This window comes from Lolium rigidum, chromosome 3 (genome assembly GCF_022539505.1).
Source record: "Lolium rigidum isolate FL_2022 chromosome 3, APGP_CSIRO_Lrig_0.1, whole genome shotgun sequence".
NCBI lineage: Eukaryota > Viridiplantae > Streptophyta > Magnoliopsida > Poales > Poaceae > Lolium > Lolium rigidum.
Window position 1 is genome coordinate 1646468 of NC_061510.1, and position 22875 is coordinate 1669342.

Genomic DNA, 22875 nt, shown 5'->3' on the forward strand with positions numbered 1-22875 from the left:
GGAAACATGTCGTAGTCAGGGCACTCCATTAACAAGAAAACGACTATGCAAAAAAAAAACGTTACCCTTCTTTGGTCTCATATGCAGAGGATAGGATATTAAATTCCTTTGGGCATAGTATGACAAACATCATAGATACTTCAGTTGAATGCAGTTATTCATACCAGAATCAATTAAATGCACCCGTAAAAAACATATAGTACTTAAATACTCAAACACCACATGTTTCGCCAGGAAAAATGTTTTTTTTAATATGCCAGGAAAAAAAGTTGATAGGTAAGCTATACGTAGACAGTGAACATAGCTGAAAAATGTTAGTGGAGTACTCACCAGAACCACCCAAAATGGTAACCTGGTAAGTGGTATGCTGAGCAAGGAAACCGATAAATGGCAAAACCTTCATTCTCACATAATTAAAGATATCTAAACTATATTTTGGCATTACTAGAAAGGGTCAACTCCGGAGCAAGATTCAGAATCCACGAGTTTCACGTCAAAACGAGCACTTTACAATCCGAAGGTACTCCCTCCGTTTCATACTAGTTGTTGCAGATTTGAATGTATCTATACACAAAATGTGTCTATATGCATCCAAATGAGTGACAACTAATATGGACCCCCGGCATGGTGATTTGTACACATCAATAACGAGAACTAATGGAATTGGAATATGAATGGTGGAACAGATTGTCTGATTTGTGTGCATGTTAGATTTCCAACATGGGAGATATGAGGTATCATATATTGGATAAAGGGGGAACAGAAGAGTCTCCCTGAACAGAACGGCCAAATTTGCAGACAAGAAAAAATAATGTAGCAGTATCACCAATTCCAAGTTTTAGATAAGAATAAAACAGCGGATATCAGATTCTTTTGGGACATACAGAATTGCAATGTCTCTTACTCACACTATCGGAATCATTGTTGAGATGACAGGACACATGGCCAGATGCCATACAAGATAATTTAGGAATGACTAGCCCCAGTCCGATCATTGTATCTAAAGGTAATTATTAAAAGTAATAGAAGCTAGAACTCTACAGAAACTAGCAAATGCCAACAAATATATGATTCAAAAAGGCAGGGGTCAACAAAGGCATACTCGGAGTCAGCATCCACTGTTTTAATCAGCATTTAGAAGTTGCCTCTGCCTCCCGAAGAAGTTCTTTAGAAATAGCAGCTGGGTCTACTTCATAGCTATCTTTGGGGACATTTGGAGCTTCTTCCCCAGACATCCTGTAAACTGGAACCTGATGTGAAAACCGAAACATCTCTTCTTTTGGAATCCTCTTGATGGCATCACGGTCCTGATGATGCTGGAACACTGTTCGAAATCCAGTAACCTTAACTAAGGGAATGACAGAAATACCATGATCTTCATCATAATCATCCAGTACCTCAACCAGATCATAGACATGAAGCACATTATCAGGAGTATCTCCATTCCAATCTGGGGACCAATTTCGGTACAAAGCCCAGATATCACCTTTCCGTGGATATATTTTGACCACCCCACGTGGACCTTTCTCCCATTTAATCTGGTGAGAGAACATGTTGATTATATCTATGGTTTCATATTTACCAATCCAGAAATCACCACATGTCTTTATGAAGCCGGATGAAACCCAACCCAACGGTCCAAATTCACTGTTTGTCCTCGATGCGAGATAACTTATCTTGACCTTAAACGGATTCAAGGAGATAAGTTTCTGAATATATGCGTAATAACGAGGCATACCATCTTCGTCATCATATGAAGCCCAAATCCGATCGATCCGAAAAGACTTCTCGGTACGATCCTTATCAAAATCATGGAAATCGGGATCGAGAACAGTATAAGAGAAAGGGTCATCATCTTTGTTTTCAGCGCCTGCACTGTTAGCAGAACCAATCTCCTCTGCATCAGCGCAAACATCTTTGTTTGCAGTACCTTCATCTGATGGAAGAGTTTCTTTACCCTCAACATGTTTTTTGCTCGCTTTTACATCAAGAGTAACTTGGAAAGGTTTACTTCTCATCTCCTCTAGCTTCCCCCTCAAATCGCTCTTCGTCTTGTCAATCAAAATTCTCCTAATATCTGTCTGAGAGAACATCTTAGTTAAGCTGATCCGAGTAAAAGGCTTGGATCTCCAATTGGGTACACCATTAACACCTTGAAATTCAAAGGCTCCCCTGTTGGCTGAAAATGGTATATTACCACCTGGCGTTCTAACATAATTGGCCCATGGACCTCGAGAAAATGGAGGAAGGACCAACTCCAGCCTTCTTTACCCACGGTTTTCATCTTCTTTTCAGATGCACCATCACCCATTCCAAGGTTAAAATTCTCCATATTTGCTTGCCTTTTTAGAGGATTGTGCTTCCTTTGAAGAGCATCTTCCCTCTTTGCTGCCCCTTGTGCCTCCTCCCTCTCTCTCTTAACTTTCTCATACGTCTGATGAACCTTATTGGCAGCTTGAGCAGCAGCAGACGATGCAGTAGCACTAGCTGAACCAGTTTCCCTTGAGAACGGACCCCACTGATATTTTTTGCCAGTGCTTGATTCTTGAGTTGCACCACCGATGTTTGAATCCCGTACTGCATGAACATTCTCAGTTGGTGGCACCGGCACCTCTTTTGCTAGAAATGGCTCGCGGCAGCTTGGGCGATGATGCGTGTAGTTGACACGTCCGTTGGGAACCCCAAGAGGAAGGTGTGATGCGCACAGCGGCAAGTTTCCCTCAGTTAGAAACCAAGGTTTAATCGAACCAGTAGGAGTCAAGAAGCACGTTGAAGGTTGATGGCGGCGGGATGTAGTGCGGCGCAACACCGGAGATTCCGGCGCCAACGTGGAACCTGCACAACACAACCAAAGTACTTTGCCCCAACGAAACAGTGAGGTTGTCAATCTCACCGAGCTTGCTGTAACAAAGGATTAACCGTATTGTGTGGAAGATGATTGTTTGCAGAGAAAACGAGTAAAACAAGTATTGCAAGCAGATTTGTATTTCAGTATTAAAAGAATGGACCGGGGTCCACAGTTCACTAGAGGTGTCTCTCCCATAAGATAAAAGCATGTTGGGTGAACAAATTACAGTCGGGCAATTGACAAATAGAGAGGGCATAACAATGCACATACATGACATGATAAGTATAGTGAGATTTAATTGGGCATTACGACAAAGTACATAGACCGCCATCCAACCGCATCTATGCCTAAAAAGTCCACCTTCGGAGTTATCGTCCGAACCCCTCCGGTATTAAGTTGCAAAGCAACGGACAATTGTATTAAGTATGGTGCGTAATGTAATCAACAACTACATCCTCGGACATAGCGCCAATGTTTTATCCCTAGTGGAAACAGCACAACACAACCTTAGAACTTTCTATCATTGTCCTGGTGTCAATGCGGGCATGAACCCACTATCGAGCATAAATACTCCCTCTTGGAGTTAAAAGTAAAAAACTTGGCCGAGCCTCTACTAGAAACGGAGAGCATGCAAGATCATAAACAACACATGTGTAATAACTTGATAATTAACATGACATGGTATTCTCTATCCATCGGATCCCGACAAACACAACATATAGAATTACGGATAGATGATCTTGATCATGTTAGGCAGCTCACAAGATCCAACAATGAAGCACAATGAGGAGAAGACAACCATCTAGCTACTGCTATGGACCCATAGTCCAGGGGTGAACTACTCACTCATCACTCCGGAGGCGACCATGGCGATGTAGAGTCCTCCGGGAGATGAATCCCCTCTCCGGCAGGGTGCCGGAGGAGATCTCCAGAATCCCCCGAGATGGGATCGGCGGCGGCGGCGTCTCTGTAAGGTTTTCCGTATCGTGGTTTTTCGCATCGGGGGTTTCGCGAAGGAGGCTTTAAGTAGGCGGAAGGGCGAGTCGGGGGCCGGACGAGGGGGCCACACCATAGGGCGGCGCGGGCCCCCCGGGCCGCGCCGCCTTGTGGTGTCGCCACCTCGTGGCCCCACTTCGTGTGTTCTTCGGTCTTCTGGAAGCTCCGTGGAAAAATAGGCCCCGGGTCTTTGTTTCGTCCAATTCCGAGAATATTTCGTTACTAGGATTTCGAAACCAAAAACAGCAGAAAACGAGGAACTGGCACTTCGGCATCTTGTTAATAGGTTAGTTCCGGAAAATGCACGAATATGACATAAAGTGTGCATAAAACATGTAGGTATCATCAATAATATGGCATAGAACATAAGAAATTATCGATACGTCGGAGACGTGTCAAGCATCCCCAAGCTTAGTTCTGCTTCGTCCCGAGCGAGTAAAACGATAACAAAGATAATTTCTGAAGTGATATGCCATCATAACCTTGATCATACTATTTGTAAACATATGTAGTGGATGCAGCGATCAAAACAATGGTAATGACATGAGTAAACAAGTGAATCATATAGCAAAGACTTTTCATGAATAGTACTTCAAGACAAGTATTAATAAGTCTTGCATAAGAGTTAACTCATAAAGCAATAAATCAAAGTAAAGGTATTGAAGCAACACAAAGGAAGATTAAGTTTCAGCGGTTGCTTTCAACTTGTAACATGTATATCTCATGGATAATTGTCAACATTGAGTAATATAACAAGTATAATATGCAAGTATGTAGGAATCAATGCACAGTTCACACAAGTGTTTGCTTCTTGAGGTGGAGAGAAATAGGTGAACTGACTCAACATAAGAGTAAAAAGAATGGTCCTTCAAAGAGGAAAGCATCGATTGCTATATTTGTGCTAGAGCTTTTATTTTGAAAACATGAAACAATTTTGTCAACGGTAGTAATAAAGCATATGAGTTATGTACATTATATCTTACAAGTTGCAAGTCTCATGCATAGTATACTAATAGTGCCCGCACCTTGTCCTAATTAACTTGGACTACCGGATCTTTGCAATGCACATGTTTTAACCAAGTGTCACAATGGGGTACCTCCATGCCGCCTGTACAAAGGTCTAAGGAGAAAGCTCGCATTTTGGATTTCTCGCTTTTGATTATTCTCAACTTAGACATCCATACCGGGACAACATGGACAACGGATAATGGACTCCTCTTTAATGCATAAGCATGTGGCAACAATTATTATTCTCATATGAGATTGAGGATATATGTCCAAACTGAAACTTCCACCATGAATCATGGCTTTAGTTAGCGGCCCAAAGTTCTTCTATAACAATATGCATGCTCCAACCATGAAGGTGGTAGATCTCTCTTGCTTCAGACAAGACGGACATGCATAGCAACTCACATGATATTCAACAAAGAATAGTTGATGGCGTCCCCGAAGCATGGTTATCGCACAACAAGCAACTTAATAAGAGATAAAGTGCATAAGTACATATTCAATACCACAATAGTTTTTAAGCTATTTGTCCCATGAGCTATATATTGCAAAGGTGAATGATGGAATTTTAAAGGTAGCACTCAAGCAATTTACTTTGGAATGGCGGATAAATACCATGTAGTAGGTAGGTATGGTGGACACAAATGGCATAGTGGTTGGCTCAAGTATTTGGGATGCATGAGAAGTATTCCCTCTCGATACAAGGTTTAGGCTAGCAAGGCTATTTGAAACAAACACAAGGATGAACGGTACAGCAAAACTCACATAAAAGTCATATGGTAAACATTATAAGACTCCATACCGTCTTCCTTGTTGTTCAAAACTCAATACTAGATGTTATCTAGACTCTAGAGAAACCAAATATGCAAACCAAATTAGCAAGCTCTAAGTATTTCTTCATTAATGGGTGCAAAGTATATGATGCAAGAGCTTAAACATGAGCACAACAATTGCCAAGTATCAAATTATCCAAGACATTTTAGAGTTACTACATGTATCATTTTCCAATTCCAACCATATAACAATTTAACGAAGATGAAACTTCGCCTTGAATACTATGAGTAGAGCCTAAGGACATATTTGTCCATATGCAACAGCGGAGCGTGTCTCTCTCCCATAAATTGAATGCTAGGATCCATTTTATTCAAACAAAACAAAAAACAAAAACAAACCGACGCTCCAAGCAAAGTACATAAGATGTGATGGAATAAAAATATAGTTTCGTGGGAGGAACCCGATAATGTTGTCGATGAAGAAGGGGATGCCTTGGGCATCCCCAAGCTTAGACGCTTGAGTCTTCTTAATATATGCAGGGGTGAACCACCGGGGCATCCCCAAGCTTAGAGCTTTCACTCTCCTTGATCATATTGCATCATACTCCTCTCTTGATCCTTGAAAACTTCCTCCACACCAAACTCGAAACAACTCATTAGAGGGTTAGTGCATAATAAAAATTCACATGTTCAGAGGTGACACAATCATTCTTAACACTTCTGGACATTGCATAAAGCTACTGGATATTAGTGGATCAAAGAAATTCATCCAACATAGCAAAAGAGGCAATGCGAAATAAAAGACAGAATCTGTCAAAACAGAACAGTCCGTAAAGATGGATTTTATTAGGCCACCAGACTTGCTCAAACGAAAATGCTCAAATTGAATGAAAGTTGCGTACATATCTGAGGATCATGCTCGTAAATTGGCGTAATTTTCTGAGCTACCTACAGGGAGATAGACCCAGATTCGTGACAAGCAAAGAAATCTGGAACTGCGCAAGTAATCCAAATCTAGTACTTACTTTTCTATCAAAGACTTTACTTGGCACAAAAAAACATAAAACTAAGATAAGGAGAGGTTGCTACAGTAGTAAACAACTTCCAAGACACAAATATAAAATAAAAATACTGTAGTAAAAACATGGGTTGTCTCCCATAAGCGCTTTTCTTTAACGCCTTTCAGCTAGGCGCAGAAAGTGTAACTCAAGTATTATCGAAGGGTGGTGCACCTACAGCGGGGTTTGGAGTTTTCTCAACCATGCATAGTATATTGGATACATAAGTTTCAGCGTCTCCCTTTTCATTAGTCTTGGGCTTGCTACTCTCATCGAACAAATTTTCAGGGAACAAGCCAAGCATAGTTATGTTCTAGTGCATCATTCATAGCTAGGAGTTTACATGGTATTGGTGCTTTGATCTCCCCACCATCATTAGCATTATTAGTGTACCTTATCCTATCCATATCCATTTTTTCAAGGAGGCTAACAAAATTAGTATGAGAACCAAGCATATTAAATTTAGCAAAGACCTTTCTAGCCTCTCCTGCTAGACCACCAAATTCTCTAAGAAGGGTTTCTAAAACAAAATCTTTCTTTTCCCCCTCTTCCAAATCACCAAGTGTAAGAAACATGTGTTGGATTATAGGATTGAGATTAACAAATTTAGTTTCCAACAAGCGGACTAAAGCAGCAGCAATTTCATAAGTAGGAGCAAGTTCTACCAAGTGTCTATCTTCAAAATCTTCAACGGTACTAACATGGGTGAAAAATTCTTCTATATTGTTCCTCCCAATTACAGACCCTTGTCCTACCGGTATGTTCTTTGTGGTAAAATTAAAAGGAAACATGATGAGTAAAGTAAAGTAAATGCAAGTAAACTAATTTTTTTGTGTTTTTGATATAGCAAACAAGACAGTAAATAAAGTAAAGCTAGCAACTAATTTTTTTGTGTTTTGATATAAGTGCAGCAAACAAAGTAGTAAATAAAATGAAGCAAGACAAAAACAAAGTAAAGAGATTGAGAAGTGGAGACTCCCCTTGCAGCGTGTCTTGATCTCCCGGCAACGGCGCCGTAAATTTGCTTGATGCGTGTAGTTGACACGTCCGTTGGGAACCCCAAGAGGAAGGTGTGATGCGCACAGCGGCAAGTTTCCTCGGTTAGAAACCAAGGTTTAATCGAACCGAGTAGGAGTCAAGAAGCACGTTGAAGGTTGATGGCGGCGGGATGTAGTGCGGCGCAACACCGGAGATTCCGGCGCCAACGTGGAACCTGCACAACACAACCAAAGTACTTTGCCCCAACGAAACAGATGAGGTTGTCAATCTCACCGGCTTGCTGTAACAAAGGATTAACCGTATTGTGTGGAAGATGATTGTTTGCAGAGAAAACAGTAAAAACAAGTATTGCAGCAGATTTGTATTTCAGTATTAAAAGAATGGACCGGGGTCCACAGTTCACTAGAGGTGTCTCTCCCATAAGATAAAAGCATGTTGGGTGAACAAATTACAGTCGGTCAATTGACAAATAGAGAGGGCATAACAATGCACATACATGACATGATAAGTATAGTGAGATTTAATTGGGCATTACGACAAAGTACATAGACCGCCATCCAACTGCATCTATGCCTAAAAAGTCCACCTTCAGAGTTATCGTCCGAACCCCTCCGGCATTAAGTTGCAAAGCAACGGACAATTGCATTAAGTATGGTGCGTAATGTAATCAACAACTACATCCTCGGACATAGCGCCAATGTTTTATCCCTAGTGGCAACGAGCACAACACAACCTTAGAACTTTCCGTCACCTGTCCCAGGTGTCAATGCGGGCATGAACCCACTATCGAGCATAAATACTCCCTCTTGGAGTTAAAAGTAAAAACTTGGCCGAGCCTCTACTAGAAACGGAGAGCATGCAAGATCATAAACAACACATGTGTAATAACTTGATAATTAACATGACATGGTATTCTCTATCCATCGGATCCCGACAAACACAACATATAGAATTACGGATAGATGATCTTGATCATGTTAGGCAGCTCACAAGATCCAACAATGAAGCACAATGAGGAGAAGACAACCATCTAGCTACCGCTATGGACCCATAGTCCAGGGGTGAACTACTCACTCATCACTCCGGAGGCGACCATGGCGATGTAGAGTCCTCCGGGAGATGAATCCCCTCTCCGGCGAGGGTGCCGGAGGAGATCTCCGAATCCCCCGAGATGGGATCGGCGGCGGCGGCGTCTCGGTAGGGTTTTCCGTATCGTGGTTTTTCGCATCGGGGGTTTCGCGACGGAGGCTTTAAGTAGGCGGAAGGGCGGAGTCGGGGGCCGGACGAGGGGGCCACACCATAGGGCGGCGCGGGCCCCCCGGGCCGCGCCGCCTTGTGATGTCGCCACCTCGTGGCCCCACTTCGTGTGTTCTTCGGTCTTCCGGAAGCTCCGTGGAAAAATAGGCCCCCGGGTCTTTGTTTCGTCCAATTCCGAGAATATTTCGTTACTAGGATTTCTGAAACCAAAAACAGCAGAAAACAGGAAGCTGGCACTTCGGCATCTTGTTAATAGGTTAGTTCCAGAAAATGCACGAATATGACATAAAGTGTGCATAAAACATGTAGGTATCATCAATAATATGGCATAGAACATAAGAAATTATCGATACGTCGGAGACGTATCAGGCAGCGAAGATTGTGATTTAAATACATTTTGAGATATTCAAGATTCATCTTGCATTTGTTGCATGAGGTCCAAAATGTAGGATGTGTTGCTGGAGGTGGATCAGGAGCCTGATGGTGAGGAGGTGGGCGCTCGTGGGGGTGGGGGCGGGCGCCGGCGCACTCCGGATGTTGCCGATCCTGTCTTTTGGTTGTTTGCCCTTGCCTTGGAAGCGGGTGCTTTGGCTGCGAAATTATCGAAGCCATTGGCTGCACCCGGAGTTACACTTGTCTTATTTGGTTGACATGTCCTCTGCTGTAGCACAATTAATTTCCTTTTTTGGTCGTACAACGCTCTCTTGGTTTTATCGGACAACACATTCCACGCCTCTTTAATAATCTGGAAAGCACCCTCAGCACCCACATATTTGTTCTTGTCGGGATGGAGCTTAAGCATTAAATCCCTGTACTTCTTCTTCACAGTTTCATCATCTGCAAACGTGTCCACGGAAAGGATAGAGTACCAGTCCTTCTCGCCAGCAATCTTCACCTCCGAAGTAAGGTAAACATCCAAGCTGGTGTTCAGCTGCTCAATGCCTTTGAGATCGGGAAAGAGCGTCTTGGCCTTGAGGGCGAATTTCTTCGCCCCCTGCAGGTCCCTGGACTCAAACTTCCTCTCTGCAATTTCCTTCGCCCTAAGGGCCTCATCCTTATTGCACTCCATTCCGCCGCAGCTCGAAAAAGTACAAACAGCAGTCTGGATTCCGACAAATATCAGATCTCAGAGCCCCGGGACATCTTCCGCCAATCAGCACCGAGCGTTTCACGAAACGACAACCTTCCAAGCCCTGCATAAAATGGAACCGAAAAATCATATTCAAGTAACTGCAGACAAAAGATTTTTTTTACAGATACAGCCCTCTCCAGCTTGAGTGGATTTATAACTACACTGAACTGAAACATTGCCCTACCTTGCTAGAGTCATGAACGACTTGCAGAAATGCAAATGGTCAAATTGATTATTATACAGAATTTTGGTACTCCAATTAAGCCATCTGGGATCAGATTGATTATTATACGGAACTTTGGTATAATTAAGCCATCCGGGTGGCCGACTTGAATTATAACAACACAAAACTCAAGCACTGCCTAATACCCAACCGGTGACAGGGGCGGCCCTAGATGGCGTGCTGGATGTGCACCTGCACACCTCAGGGGCGGCCCTAGTGGGATTTAACTAGGAGTAAGAGAATCACTGGACGAAAGCAATCTCATACCTCAAAGGGGATGAGATGGTGAAACACCGCGGACGGGGAGGAAGAAGGGGATACGGGCGGCGACGCGCGTGAGCGGCCGTGGTGGTCCAGAGTCTAGGCCTCGGCTGTGACGACGCTAAGGTATGGCACGGCGGCGACGCGCGTGGGAGACCTTGGTAGTGAGGGAGATGATGCGTCGGAGGTGACGCCGCTACGGCACGGCACGGCGGCAGCTATAGGGACAGAGTTCGGTGGTACACTGCCGGCCCGCTCACCCAGATTTGGCCCACAAAGATGTGAACAACCGGCTGTCGGACGCTACCATCTCATCCCCTCTCTCCCACTTCACGCCTTGGAACGCGCTGTTTTTATAGAGAGAAATACGCTTTTCCATCTTCTTAACCCGAAATGAAGGGGTACCTCCGGGAAGAGATCCAGTGAAGACGGGTGGGCCTGTAGCTCAGAGGATTAGAGCACGTGGCTACGAACCACGGTGTCGGGGGTTCGAATCCCTCCTCGCCCACAGCCTTCCAAAGGGGGAAGGGCCTTTACTTTCCCCTGAGGAAATCATGATCGGAATAGCGGATGTAAAGCTATTGAACTTAGGTATGCTCTTTCCTTTTGTCGAAGTGGAATCGTAGAGCACAATGTATGACATGGTATCTTGTTTATAGCCAACAACCGGCTATACTATTGGAGTTGCTCTGAGATGGTACTTCGGGAAAAGACCAGTTTGCCCTCGCAAATTGTCATATTTTACAACTCCAACTTCGATTTGTTCAGGACAATTCCAAGGGCGACCCATTTGATACACAAAAATGTGCTAATTTGCACCAACAAGTGGTGTTGGGGATTCATAGCAGAAAACAAAAAAAAATATAACTAATGCAGCCTAATTGTCCAGATCTATCTAGGAATAGTGCAGTAACAGAGAAAACTTTGGTGACGTACCCTTGTAGATCGAATGCGGATAACGTTCCGCTAGAACATGGTTGATATAGTCGTACTCGTCGCCGACCTCGAGGTTGTGATGAAGTCTTCTCGTACGACATCCAGTGTCGCAAGTGCAGCATCTCGTAGTGGAAGAAGATCTTCTGGATCTGAATCCCGCCAGCTCTCCCGCATACCAAGTGGAGTACTCCCTCCTTACGCAGCTCTTTGAGAAACCACGTGTGGAGAGAGAACTAGAGTGAGAGGGAAAAGCAGCTCCCAAAGGAGGGGCTCTCTTTTTCTCAAGAGAAATTGTGTGCTCTCCTCCTCCCAATGCCTCCACCTTATATAGGGGTGGGAGGGGGTTGGTGCGCCCCCAAACCCTAGGTTTTGGTCGGCTGGGCCATATGGAGGTGGTCGGTTGGGCCGCTAAGGGCCCATGCGCCCCTCCCTCCCCCACCCAAAACCCTAGCCGCCCCACCCACAAAGCCCATGTGGGGAAGTCGACCGGCCCCTTAATGTGCTCACCTCCGGGATGGGCCTATTTAAGGTGGGTTGCACATTTTTAATTAAATAAATATATATTTAATATTAATTCACTTAATTAATACATAATAAATATTATTTAATTCCCGATGATCTGAGACACCTCTCGCACCACTCCGAACATCCTTCGGATTCTCCCAGAACCCTTTCTGGTTTCTATCTGCTCTATTCTCCAGTGTTTTCGATGAATGCACAACAATCTTAAATTTCGTTGAACCCTTAAGTGTGTTTCCCTACGGTTCGAGAATGACACAAACACGATCGAGACAATCTATGATCAATGATCGTCAGGGTGTTCTGGAGAACAATAATGACCCATGTGTATTCTACGAAGAAGTGATCATCGTTTGAACTATTACGTAGAATCCCATTCCTTTTGTTACTTTGATACTAGCACTCGTCCGAGATTTTATCATCGGTATCATCATACCTAGTTCGATCTCATTACCGACAAGGCTATTCAACTCGTTCATGTGTGATTTCATCCTCATGACCTAGTCTTGTGTTGCAACTAGGATGTGATCTCATCGAGTGGGCCCTTAGTCTCTTATGTCATGCGGATGAACAAATCCCGCTATTGACACATATGCCTGAACCCATCCCATTGGAATACCCGAGCAACACATTTATGACCACCCTCTTACAGTGTGGCGTTTGACGATGTCTAAGCAGCCGACGGTGATAGTGAATAGATATGGTCTCACGGTCTAAGGATTAGGTTACTACGCTTTCATAAATATCGCAATGTGAAATTAGTGATTTTATCGGCGTTACAATACTTATATTTGGAAATTCCCATCATATTATTTATTCAATGATGTGTGTGTCCATGACCGGGAAACCTTGATCATCGATTGACCTCAATGAACTAGTTTGCGAATGCTCACTAGGGACCCTTGGTTTGTTTACAATACCACACATTGATGATTTTGGGACTCCAAGAGCAAAGTTTCATAGTCAGTAATGTCTACGGGTGCTTCTATTCTTGTAGACAGTGTTGGGCCTCCAAGAGCAGAGGTTTGTAGAACAGCAGCAAGTTTCTCTTAAGTGGATCACCCAAGGTTTATCGAACTCAGGGAGGAAGAGGTCAAAGATATCCCTCTCATGCAACCCTGCAACCACAAAGCAAGAAGTCTCTTGTGTCCCCAACACACCTAATAGGTGCACTAGTTCGGCGAAGAGATAGTGAAATACATGTGGTATGAATAAGTATGAGCAGTAGTAACGGCACCAGAAAAGTGCTTGCTGGCGTGTAGTTGATGGTGGTAATATTGTGGACAATACAGATGCAGTAAAACAAGAAACAAGCAGCGATAGCGATATTTAGGAACAAGGCCTAGGGATCATACTTTCACTAGTGGACACTCTCAACTTTGATCACATAACAGAATAAATAAATAGATGCTAGACTCTACACTCTCTTGTTGGATGACACCACTAACTGTGTAGGATTACACGAACCCTCAATGCCGGAGTTAACAAGCTCCACAATATTCGATGTTCATGTTTAAATAACCTTAGAGTGCATGACAGATCAACATAACCAAACCAAGTACTAATATAGCATGCACACTGTCACCTTCACACTACGAAAGGAGGCATAGATCACATCAATACCATCATAGCAATAGTTAACTTCATAATCTACAAGAGATCACAATCATAGCCTACGCCAAGTACTACACGATGCACACACTGTCACCATTACACCGTGCGGGAGGAATAAACTACTTTAATAACATCACTAGAGTAGCACATGAGATAAATTGTGATACAAAACACATTGCAATCATAAAGGGATATAAATAAGCACTTCACTATGTCATTCATAACAGTGAATAAGTATTCTGTGAAATATAGCCTAAGAGACCCACACGGTGCACACACTATCACCTTTACACACGTGGGACAAGGAGTCTCCGGAGATCACATAAGTAAAATCCACTTGACTAGCATAATGACATCTAGATTACAAGCATCATCATATGAATCTCAATCATGTAAGGCAGCTCATGAGATTATTGTATTGAAGTACATAGGAGAGAGATTAACCACATAGCTACCGGTACAGCCCTTAGCCTCGATGGAGAACTACTCCCTCCTCATGGGAGACAGCAGCGTTGATGAAGATGGCGGTAGTGTCGATGGAGGAGCCTCCCGGGGGCACTTCCCCGTCCCGGCGGTGTGCCGGAACAGAGACTCCTGTCCCCCAGATCTTGGCTTCGCGATGGCGGCGGCTCTGGAAGGTTTCTCGTACCGTGGCTTTTTCGTCTCGAGGTTTTAGGTCAGGGACCTTTATATAGGCGAAGAGGCGGAGTCGGAAGGTCAACGAGGCGACGACACAACAGGGGGGCGCGGGCCCCCCTTGGCCGCGCCAGGGTGTCATCTGGTGGCCCTGTGGCCCCTCTCTGGCGACTCTCGGGGTGTTCTGGAAGCTTCGTGCAATCCTAAGATGCTGGACGTTGATTTCGTCCGATTCCGAGAATATTTCCTTACTAGGATTTCTGAAACCAAAAACAGCAGAAAACAGCAACTGGCTCTTCGGCATCTCGTCAATAGGTTAGTTCCGGAAAACGCATAAATATGACATAAAGTATGTATAAAACATGTAGATATCATCAATAATGTGGCATGGAACATAAGAAATTATCGATACGTCGGAGACGTATCAGTCAGCGAAGCTTTTTTCCCCACAATGGTGACTCGAGGGTTTATATCGAACTCTCGGGGAATTGACTCAGAGGTGTCTCTTTTCCTTTTCTTCTACTAATCCTGCAAAGTGAAGTATTGGCTTGTGTTCCTAACTCTACCGTGCGGTTGTCAAGCACACGATTTTGTATTTGTGATTGTAGATAAAATAAGTAATAAAATTAAAGTAAATAAACAATGTTAAATAAGTAAAACCAATAAGAAGATAGTTTTTTTTGGTTTTTGTGTATGATTAAGTAAACAAAATATTTTTTTGTATTTTCGGATTAAAATAGTGCTGCAAGTAGAAAGTAATATAAAATCAATGGAAAGGTGTTTCTTATGATTAAAATTGGAGTGGGGTTCATAGGTTCACTTGTTTACTCTCTTTTTAAGTTGAAATGGGTACTCGCAATTTATCAATGAGATAATATTGGTGGAACTTCAATGTGTGTTTGATAAACATTCATATGTGCATCATGTCCTAACATAGAGATGATGCAACACATCTCTCTTACACTCCACAAGAAAATAAAACTCCAATAATTCTTGTATAAGAATTAACAGAGCATAGCATTAAGTACTTTGACATGATATTTCAATATACTAGATGATACCCCGCACGTTGCAGCGGGACAAAAATTTCAGCATTGGTGTGTATAAATAGTCACACTATCTCCATATTTGTGTAGTTTATGCAGACTCAATATGAAAAATTTGGAAAAATTACTTCATAATTATTCAAGATAATATTATTTCTCTGTTTTTAGATACATTTGAGTAAAAGAGCAAAGAGATGCATGCTAGCCTGCATCGTCCACCTTGTCATCTTGATCCATTTTGAGCTTTAGAATGATGGAAAGTACAAAATGGGATGGTTGGTGAGTAGGAAAACGAAAAATATTGAAGAGACAAACAATCAGAACATGCCATATTTGATACTCTCAGCCAGGGAAGGATTGCTATTTTCACCAGAATAATCAAGAAATAGGATTTTAACTACAGAAGTTTAGTATTCAATTATTACAAATACCTTAATTCAGTTCTCTGATAAAACATATGGTGGCAGTATTTAAATTAGAAGCTTCCATTTGTCAATTGAAGATGCAAATCTAAGAGGTAACATTCAAGTGCTTAACCTAGAGAAGATCGTTTATACATGGAAGCTTGCAAACTGAACATCGTTTTTTTCCAGCATATATGTACGATGACATGATAACATCTGTCTTCAAACCGGAAACACTACGGTGCCGTTATTTGTCTTCACACTTGAACATCGCAGGGGTGAGTATGCAAGAGAACTATCTTCAAACCGGAAACACCCCGGTGCCCTTATTTGTCTTCATACTTGAGCATCGCAGGGGTGAGTATGCAAGAGAACTATCTTCAAACCGGGAACACCCCGGATAACTGCATTCTGCCTTGCAATAGGACACAGATTAAAAATCAAGTTGTAGTTATTAGCGCAACCGTTCAACTGAACATACAGTATCACCGTGAAGCACCTGTAATATGTAATGTTCTAGCAAATTAAGGAAACAAAAGTAGACTTTTAAAGTTCAGGAAGCGCTTTCATATATTATGAGACCTGAAGGTATTATGGATGTTCTATTTGTGGCTATATGTTTACCCAACATTCTGCAGGCACTCTATTGCAATTCAATAATTTTAGCAAGCCTGCACTGTAGTGTAATCGCTCCATGGTCAACTTGAATTGTAGATACAAAGCGAGCATGTTCAGAAGAGTCACTTCATAATTAAGTACAATCTCGAAAAAATAATTAAGCAGATACTTGCGTGTGATATGGTAGAACCTGCAGTAGGAGAAGACCAACAGTGACAATCATGGAGTTGTGTAACTCAGGCACTACCCCATGGTATTCCGAGTCAAATACTACAGCCTAGGGAATGACCGTACCTGAAATTGAACTGGAATATCCCTTTAAATTTAAGACTTGTCTGTGAAATAGTAGAACCCTGCAGTAGGAGTAATATGGAATCATAGTATCTTTAATTATATAAAATACACTTTATTTCCGAACAGTTTTTTAGGTGTCTATATATGCAACACACATAGATTCGGGATTCTGAAAAAGTTAGTGTATATTTCCATTCCTACAGGCTAAAAATTTCAAGTTGTTCATGTAGCAAAAGGTACAGCAGCTTGCCTGTTCAATTTTGCAGATGCAGCGTGCATCTGATATGGTAAGCAAGAACGCTACCAATTATCAGTACGCTGGTTTCCATTTGTGTTCCTGTTCTGTTCCAGTAAGCACATTAATCAGGTTATTTAACATGGCAATCTCTATATGATGTCAATTGTCAAATGGATTAACAGTGAGTAGTTCTTCTTAGTAATCATTTATTTGCATATATTTCTCCACTGTTGGTGGGAAGAATTAGATGCTGAATTACCTTTATTTTGTACGCACCAATATGTTTGAATATGTCCCAGGCTGTGTTCAGTCACAAAAAAAAAAAAATTAAACGCAAGGCTTTTGACCATGCTAACAAAACTAAATACAGATATAGATGAAACAAACTAAAATTAAAAATTACGAACGTCAGCATATTATTGGGAATGTTCAAGCAAGCAAAAAAAAAACAAATTGCAAGGATAAGCAGCGACCAGATGGGAGGTGTAAGTACCAATATGAGCGGTGAAATTAGCCTTACGCCTTTGGATAAGCAGCGACCAGCTAGGAAAGATCATGAACGACACTGCTTCGGCAGAAGTATCGAGAAACGCCAGCAACGGCAACTGCTTACCTAAATGGCATCATATGTCAGGGACAATGGTGAAAACCGGATGGAATGGCTCACCAGCGGCGCGAGTTTGAGGCAGACGCCCAGCCGTACTGGAGGACGATGCCTCGGTGGCTCGGTACGAACGACTAAGGCGCATGAGGGAATATATAAGGGGAAATTTGGCATGAACCTCTCGTATGCCTGCATCAATTTTTCGCCGGAATCGCGGGGAGAGGAAGAGATAGCACCGCCGTGGACATTAATTGACAGGAGGAGATGCTAGAAGTGTTGGTCGGTTGATCTAGATTCTCCTGAGAAGATAAACAGAACTGGGCCTATTGTTCTACCGCAGATGGGCCAAAGAATAGGATAGAAAACTGTCTGGGCTGGTTCGTGGACTACAGGAAAAAAGAATGAACGCTGGAAGTGAAGGGTGATTTTTTCAGAAAAGAAAGGAAAATAAAGAATAAAAATCGGTAAAAAATGCTGAGGTGGCAGTTTGCTGAGGTGGATAGGCTGCATGTTGAGAGAAATAGTTAGTGGGGATGATCTTCTTAGTTATATAGGATAATATGCTACCTTGAGAAAACAACATTATCACTTTTATCACATGATAAACATAGCACATGCATTCACGTTATCCCTAGTGAGGTAACAAAGGAAAATGTATGTAAAATCATAATAGATCATGAATTTGTTGTCACTATTCAATCATTCAAACCATGCTACTCCATATAATACACATATCTCCACACACATGTTCTTGCATACAAGTTGGCTCAGATCAAGCACTTAAAAACGGTGTACATAATATGCATCTATCAATACATTTTACACATAATAGATTCCGATCTCATATCACAATATTATAGAATAAAGATCCACCACATATGAATTACATATATGTCCATAATCATATTTGACAGCTCATATGGTACTAAGATCTATGAAGAACAAGAGAAAAATAGATCAAACTATTGCCACAAACCCATAGTCCATAGATGGACTAATTCCCCTTCATCATGGTGTTGATGTGGAAGATGTTGGAGAAGGTGGAGATCCCTCTGGCGATAGCTCCGGCGAGGTTTCCTCCTCCAATATTCGTTGTTGCAGCCTATGTTTTGGTGTTTCGGTTTTTCTGCATCGCTCTTCCCAAGGAAACCCCAGGGGTCATATATATAGGGGGTTTAGATCAAACGAAGTCCATGGACGGAAGAATCAGGCAAAACGGACGGTCGATGGCGAAACGAAAGTGGGTGGCGCGCCCACCCTTACTAGGCGTGCCACCACCTCTCGTTTGGGAAATGTAACGTCCACGAAATCCTAGCTTAATTTGACTCCGTATAGGTCCCTGAAAGTGAAAAATACAAAAAAGCAGGGTTTCCTGTTCTGTGGAGTTATAACACAAATAAATGGGATTATTGGTGAATCCCCATAAATCAATATATAAAACATGAATATAACATCATATATGTTGCAAATATGTGGGAACATGTTTCAATAAAGTATAAAGTTCATGTATGCATTTTCATGCATCAACATCTCCAAGCTTAACCTATGCTCGTCCTCGAGCATAAAGGTAACATGAACTTTGGAGTTTATTGCATTACTTCTATGTTATCATGCAAAGTTTTACAAGGTTCAGTTATTAAAGAATAACAATAGGTAAATAAACTATAAAGTGATATCTCTTATATTCTACAAAGCATGCATAATGATAAGTGGCAATGTAAGCAAATAAATGAGAAGTATTATGAACCATAAAACTTGCTTGGATGATCATATAAAAATTATTTTGGAAGACTCTTTTTCTTCTCTTTCAATTCTTTTGACTCTTGAATAATAGAAAGTAAGTAAGAAATACATGTGCTAGTCTCCCAACAAAATAAAAACATAAAAGAGAACATAAAGTAAGTTTTGATCTATGTAAATCATTTTTTTAGATAAAGGGAATATATTGATATCAAAAGATACCAATTACACCCAGCCTCTGCAACAACACCCCACCCTAGTGACGGTACGGATGCACACAGCCAAAAAAGAGTAAAGAAAACTAAGAAATAAAAGTCCCGCTACAACATTCCATACCTAGCAACAACAATACAACCACCATAGTGACAACACCTGAAATGCAGACTCTCCAAAAGAGACGTCTCCAAGAAGGGAACAGTGCACCAGGACCGTCGTAGCTCGGCCAAAGGTCTTAGGTTTTCACCCTAAAGATAGTCCCCACTCTCAAAAAAAATGTCTCCAACAAAGTCATTGCCAGACACAACCAGTTAAGGGCAGACCTTGGGTTTTCACCCTGAGATGTAAGACTCTGAACTTCACCTGTGCTGCCGCCCCCACATGCATACCACTGCTGCGGAGCTCGGAACGCCAAACAAATCCCTCAGCATCACGGAGACTTGAACCTCCTTTAGCCAGTCCACCAATCCGGCCTTCATGATATTCCTTCCTCTGACTTCACCATGGACCAAAAAGTCAGCTGATGTCAACACAGAATAGATTTTTGCGCCGCTCCCTCCGAACCAACCGATCGGAATAAAAACATGGGTGCACGCGACCGAATACCACCCGATCCAGCAAACTCCAGGCAAAAGATGCATTGTTCCATTCGCCGGTGGAGCTTTCCGGAACTCATCTCTCCAGCCAGATCAAGGCAAACTAACCTCCGGTAGATCTACATCTTCGCTTGCGAGAAACCAGATGACCGCCACCAAAAACAAAGCAACACCAGCAGCCCCCACGCCGCTAGTTCCTCCTGCCGGATCACCAGGGAAGAGGACGGCGACACAGATCATGCGTACCACCGACGAACCGTCACCGAGGGGAGGCCACCACCGCTCTACCGAATCCTCCATGGCTACCGATGGAGAGCATCAGGCCTCGGCCAAGTAGCCATGCTGCCCGGCTTCCTCCACCAGCGCTTCATCACCTCCCATGGAACGCCGCCGCGGAAACCCTCTCCTCCCCCTCATCGTTCGACGGAAGTGGCGCCGCCACCGCCGCCGAGGCTGGGGCTGTGACCGGGGCCGGGGCCGAGGTCGGCAGCATCGGCGGTCCGGGGGCGTCTGCTCGGGGCGGGGTGGGCGGATCCTCCGCCGCCGCCCAGGAGGGGGGCGGGAGAGGAGGAGGGCGGCGGCTAGGTCAGGAGGAGTCACATTGTTTTGCCTTATCTATGTAACTCATGTCAATAGTAGTCATAAGGATGGAGCTCCATGTATCTATTCGTTACTTCATGTGTTTAACCTCTTATAAGTAAGTGCCTCCTGCCCTTTAGCCATTATCAGCCACGCCTCCTGCTACTCAAGTTCAGATTATCCACAGACCTTTTAGCATATGGTTTTAGCGAGAGAAGACTATGTCTACCGTATTAGTGACAATTAATATAGATTAGAGCAAGTATATATAATAACAATAACAAGATTTATTTCAGTGGGATGGGGGAGTGGTGTTTTGGAACATGGGAGCATATGCTCCCTATATTTTGAAATGCATCTTACACATATTTTAAATTTTTAAAAATTGAAACAAAAAATTCGCACGTACATCTTCACGTGCTACGCGCTCACAAAGTCGTTTCATAAAAAATGAACTTATCATGTGACGTGTGTAAAAAAGACAAAATTGAATGCTGAGGATAAGTTTTCTCTTTTTTACATAGGCCACAAAAAATATTATTTTTTCGTGAAACTTGACGCATACACATATATTATTGAGATGTACATGTAGAATTTTTCATCAAAATTTTTCCACACTTCAAAATATGTTTTGTTGGTAGAGGGAGCATACGCATCCGGGAGCCGAATTGAATTTCCGGTGGGATGGTCTCTACTGTGCTGCATTTGGTACCATCTGGCACTCGCGACTGTAGCGAGGAGTGGGGACAGCGATGGCCGATGGATGCGGGTGAGTGAGATCTGCAGACACGGGAGCAAGAAGCTACATACAGTACGGCCGCGATCCGCATTTGAATCCGGCGGTTGCGACGCTCACCTCGTGAACCGGTGTGCCCACCCCTGCCCGCCGCTGACAGCTCGCGCAGTAATCTCTCCCCCAAAGCAAAAGCCCCCCGCCCCGCCGGAGCGGGAGCCCTGACCCAAACCCCACGCCACCACCGCCACCGCCGCCATGGCCCACTCGTCCCCCGGCGGCGGGCAGGCGCATCACCCCCTCGTGGTCTCCCTCAACTGCCTCGACGACCCCACGCTCGAGCAAGACCTGCTATCCGGCGTGGCGGGGGTGGAGCACGTCCCGCTCTCCGCCCTCACCGCCGGCCGCGTCGAGTCCGCGGCCGCCGTGCTGCTCCCGTCCCTCGCCGCCCTGCCGCGCGCCGCGCAGCGCCGGCTCCGGCCCTGGCAGCTGCTGCTCTGCCTCGGCTCCGCCGGACCGCGCCGCCGACGCGCCGCCGCCGCGGCGCGCTCGGCCTCCGCCTCGTGCACGTCGACGCCAGCCGCGCCGACGAGGTCGCCGACACCGTCATGGCGCTCTTCCTCGGCCTGCTCCGCCGGACGCACCTGCTCTCGCGCCACGCCTCCTCCTCCTCCTCCCCCGCCGCCTTCGCCGCGGGCTGCCTCGGCTCCGTCCAGCCGCTCTGCCGCGGCATGCGGCGCTGCCGTGGCCTCGTGCTCGGCATCGTTGGGCGGTCCGCTGCGGCGCGATGCCTCGCCACGCGCAGCCTCGCCTTCCGGATGAGCGTCCTCTACTTCGACCCGCGCTATCTGGTAGGTACCCGATCTGCAGTGCAGTGTTCCAGATGATTCTCGTGGTGAAATATTGACGTCTCCAGAATCCTAGCTCAATTTAACTCCATATAGATCTCTGAAAGTGGAAAATATTCAAAACATGATTTTCCTGTTCTGCGGAGTTATAACCTAAATAAAGGAAATCATTGGTAAATCCCGATAATTCAATATAAAACATGAATATTACATCATATATATTGCAAATATGTGAAAATATGTATCAATAAAGTACAAAATTCATGTATGCATTTTACATGCATCAACATCCCCAAGCTTAACATATGCTCATCCTCGAGCATAAATGTGATAAAACTAACATGAACTTTGGAGTTTATTGCATTGCTCCTATGTTATCATGCAAAGTTTCATAAGGTCCAGTCATTAAGAAATAACAATAGGCAAATGAACTATAAAGTGATATCTCTTACATTCTACAAAGAATGCATAATAATAAGTGGCATTGTAATCAAATAAAGGAGAAGTATTATGAACCATAAAGCATACTTGGATGATCCTATATAAATTATTTGGAAGACTATTTTTCTTCTCTTTTGATTCTTTTGACTCTTTTGACACTTGAATAACAGAAAATAAGTAGAGAATACATGTGCTAGTTCTCCAATAAAATAAAAAGATAAACGAGAACATAAAGTAAAGTTTTGAGCTATGTAACTC

General features: G+C 43.5%; 1 non-coding gene and 1 pseudogene across 1 annotated transcript; one reads left to right on the plus strand and one right to left on the minus strand.

Annotated features, from left to right (window-relative positions):
- Positions 1-1111: 1111 nt before the first annotated feature.
- On the minus strand, positions 1112-10598 carry LOC124694161 (annotated as a pseudogene).
- A 387-nt stretch (positions 10599-10985) lies between these two features.
- On the plus strand, positions 10986-11063 carry TRNAR-ACG. The gene has a single exon. It is a non-coding gene; the product is annotated as a tRNA-Arg (tRNA).
- Positions 11064-22875: the final 11812 nt, after the last annotated feature.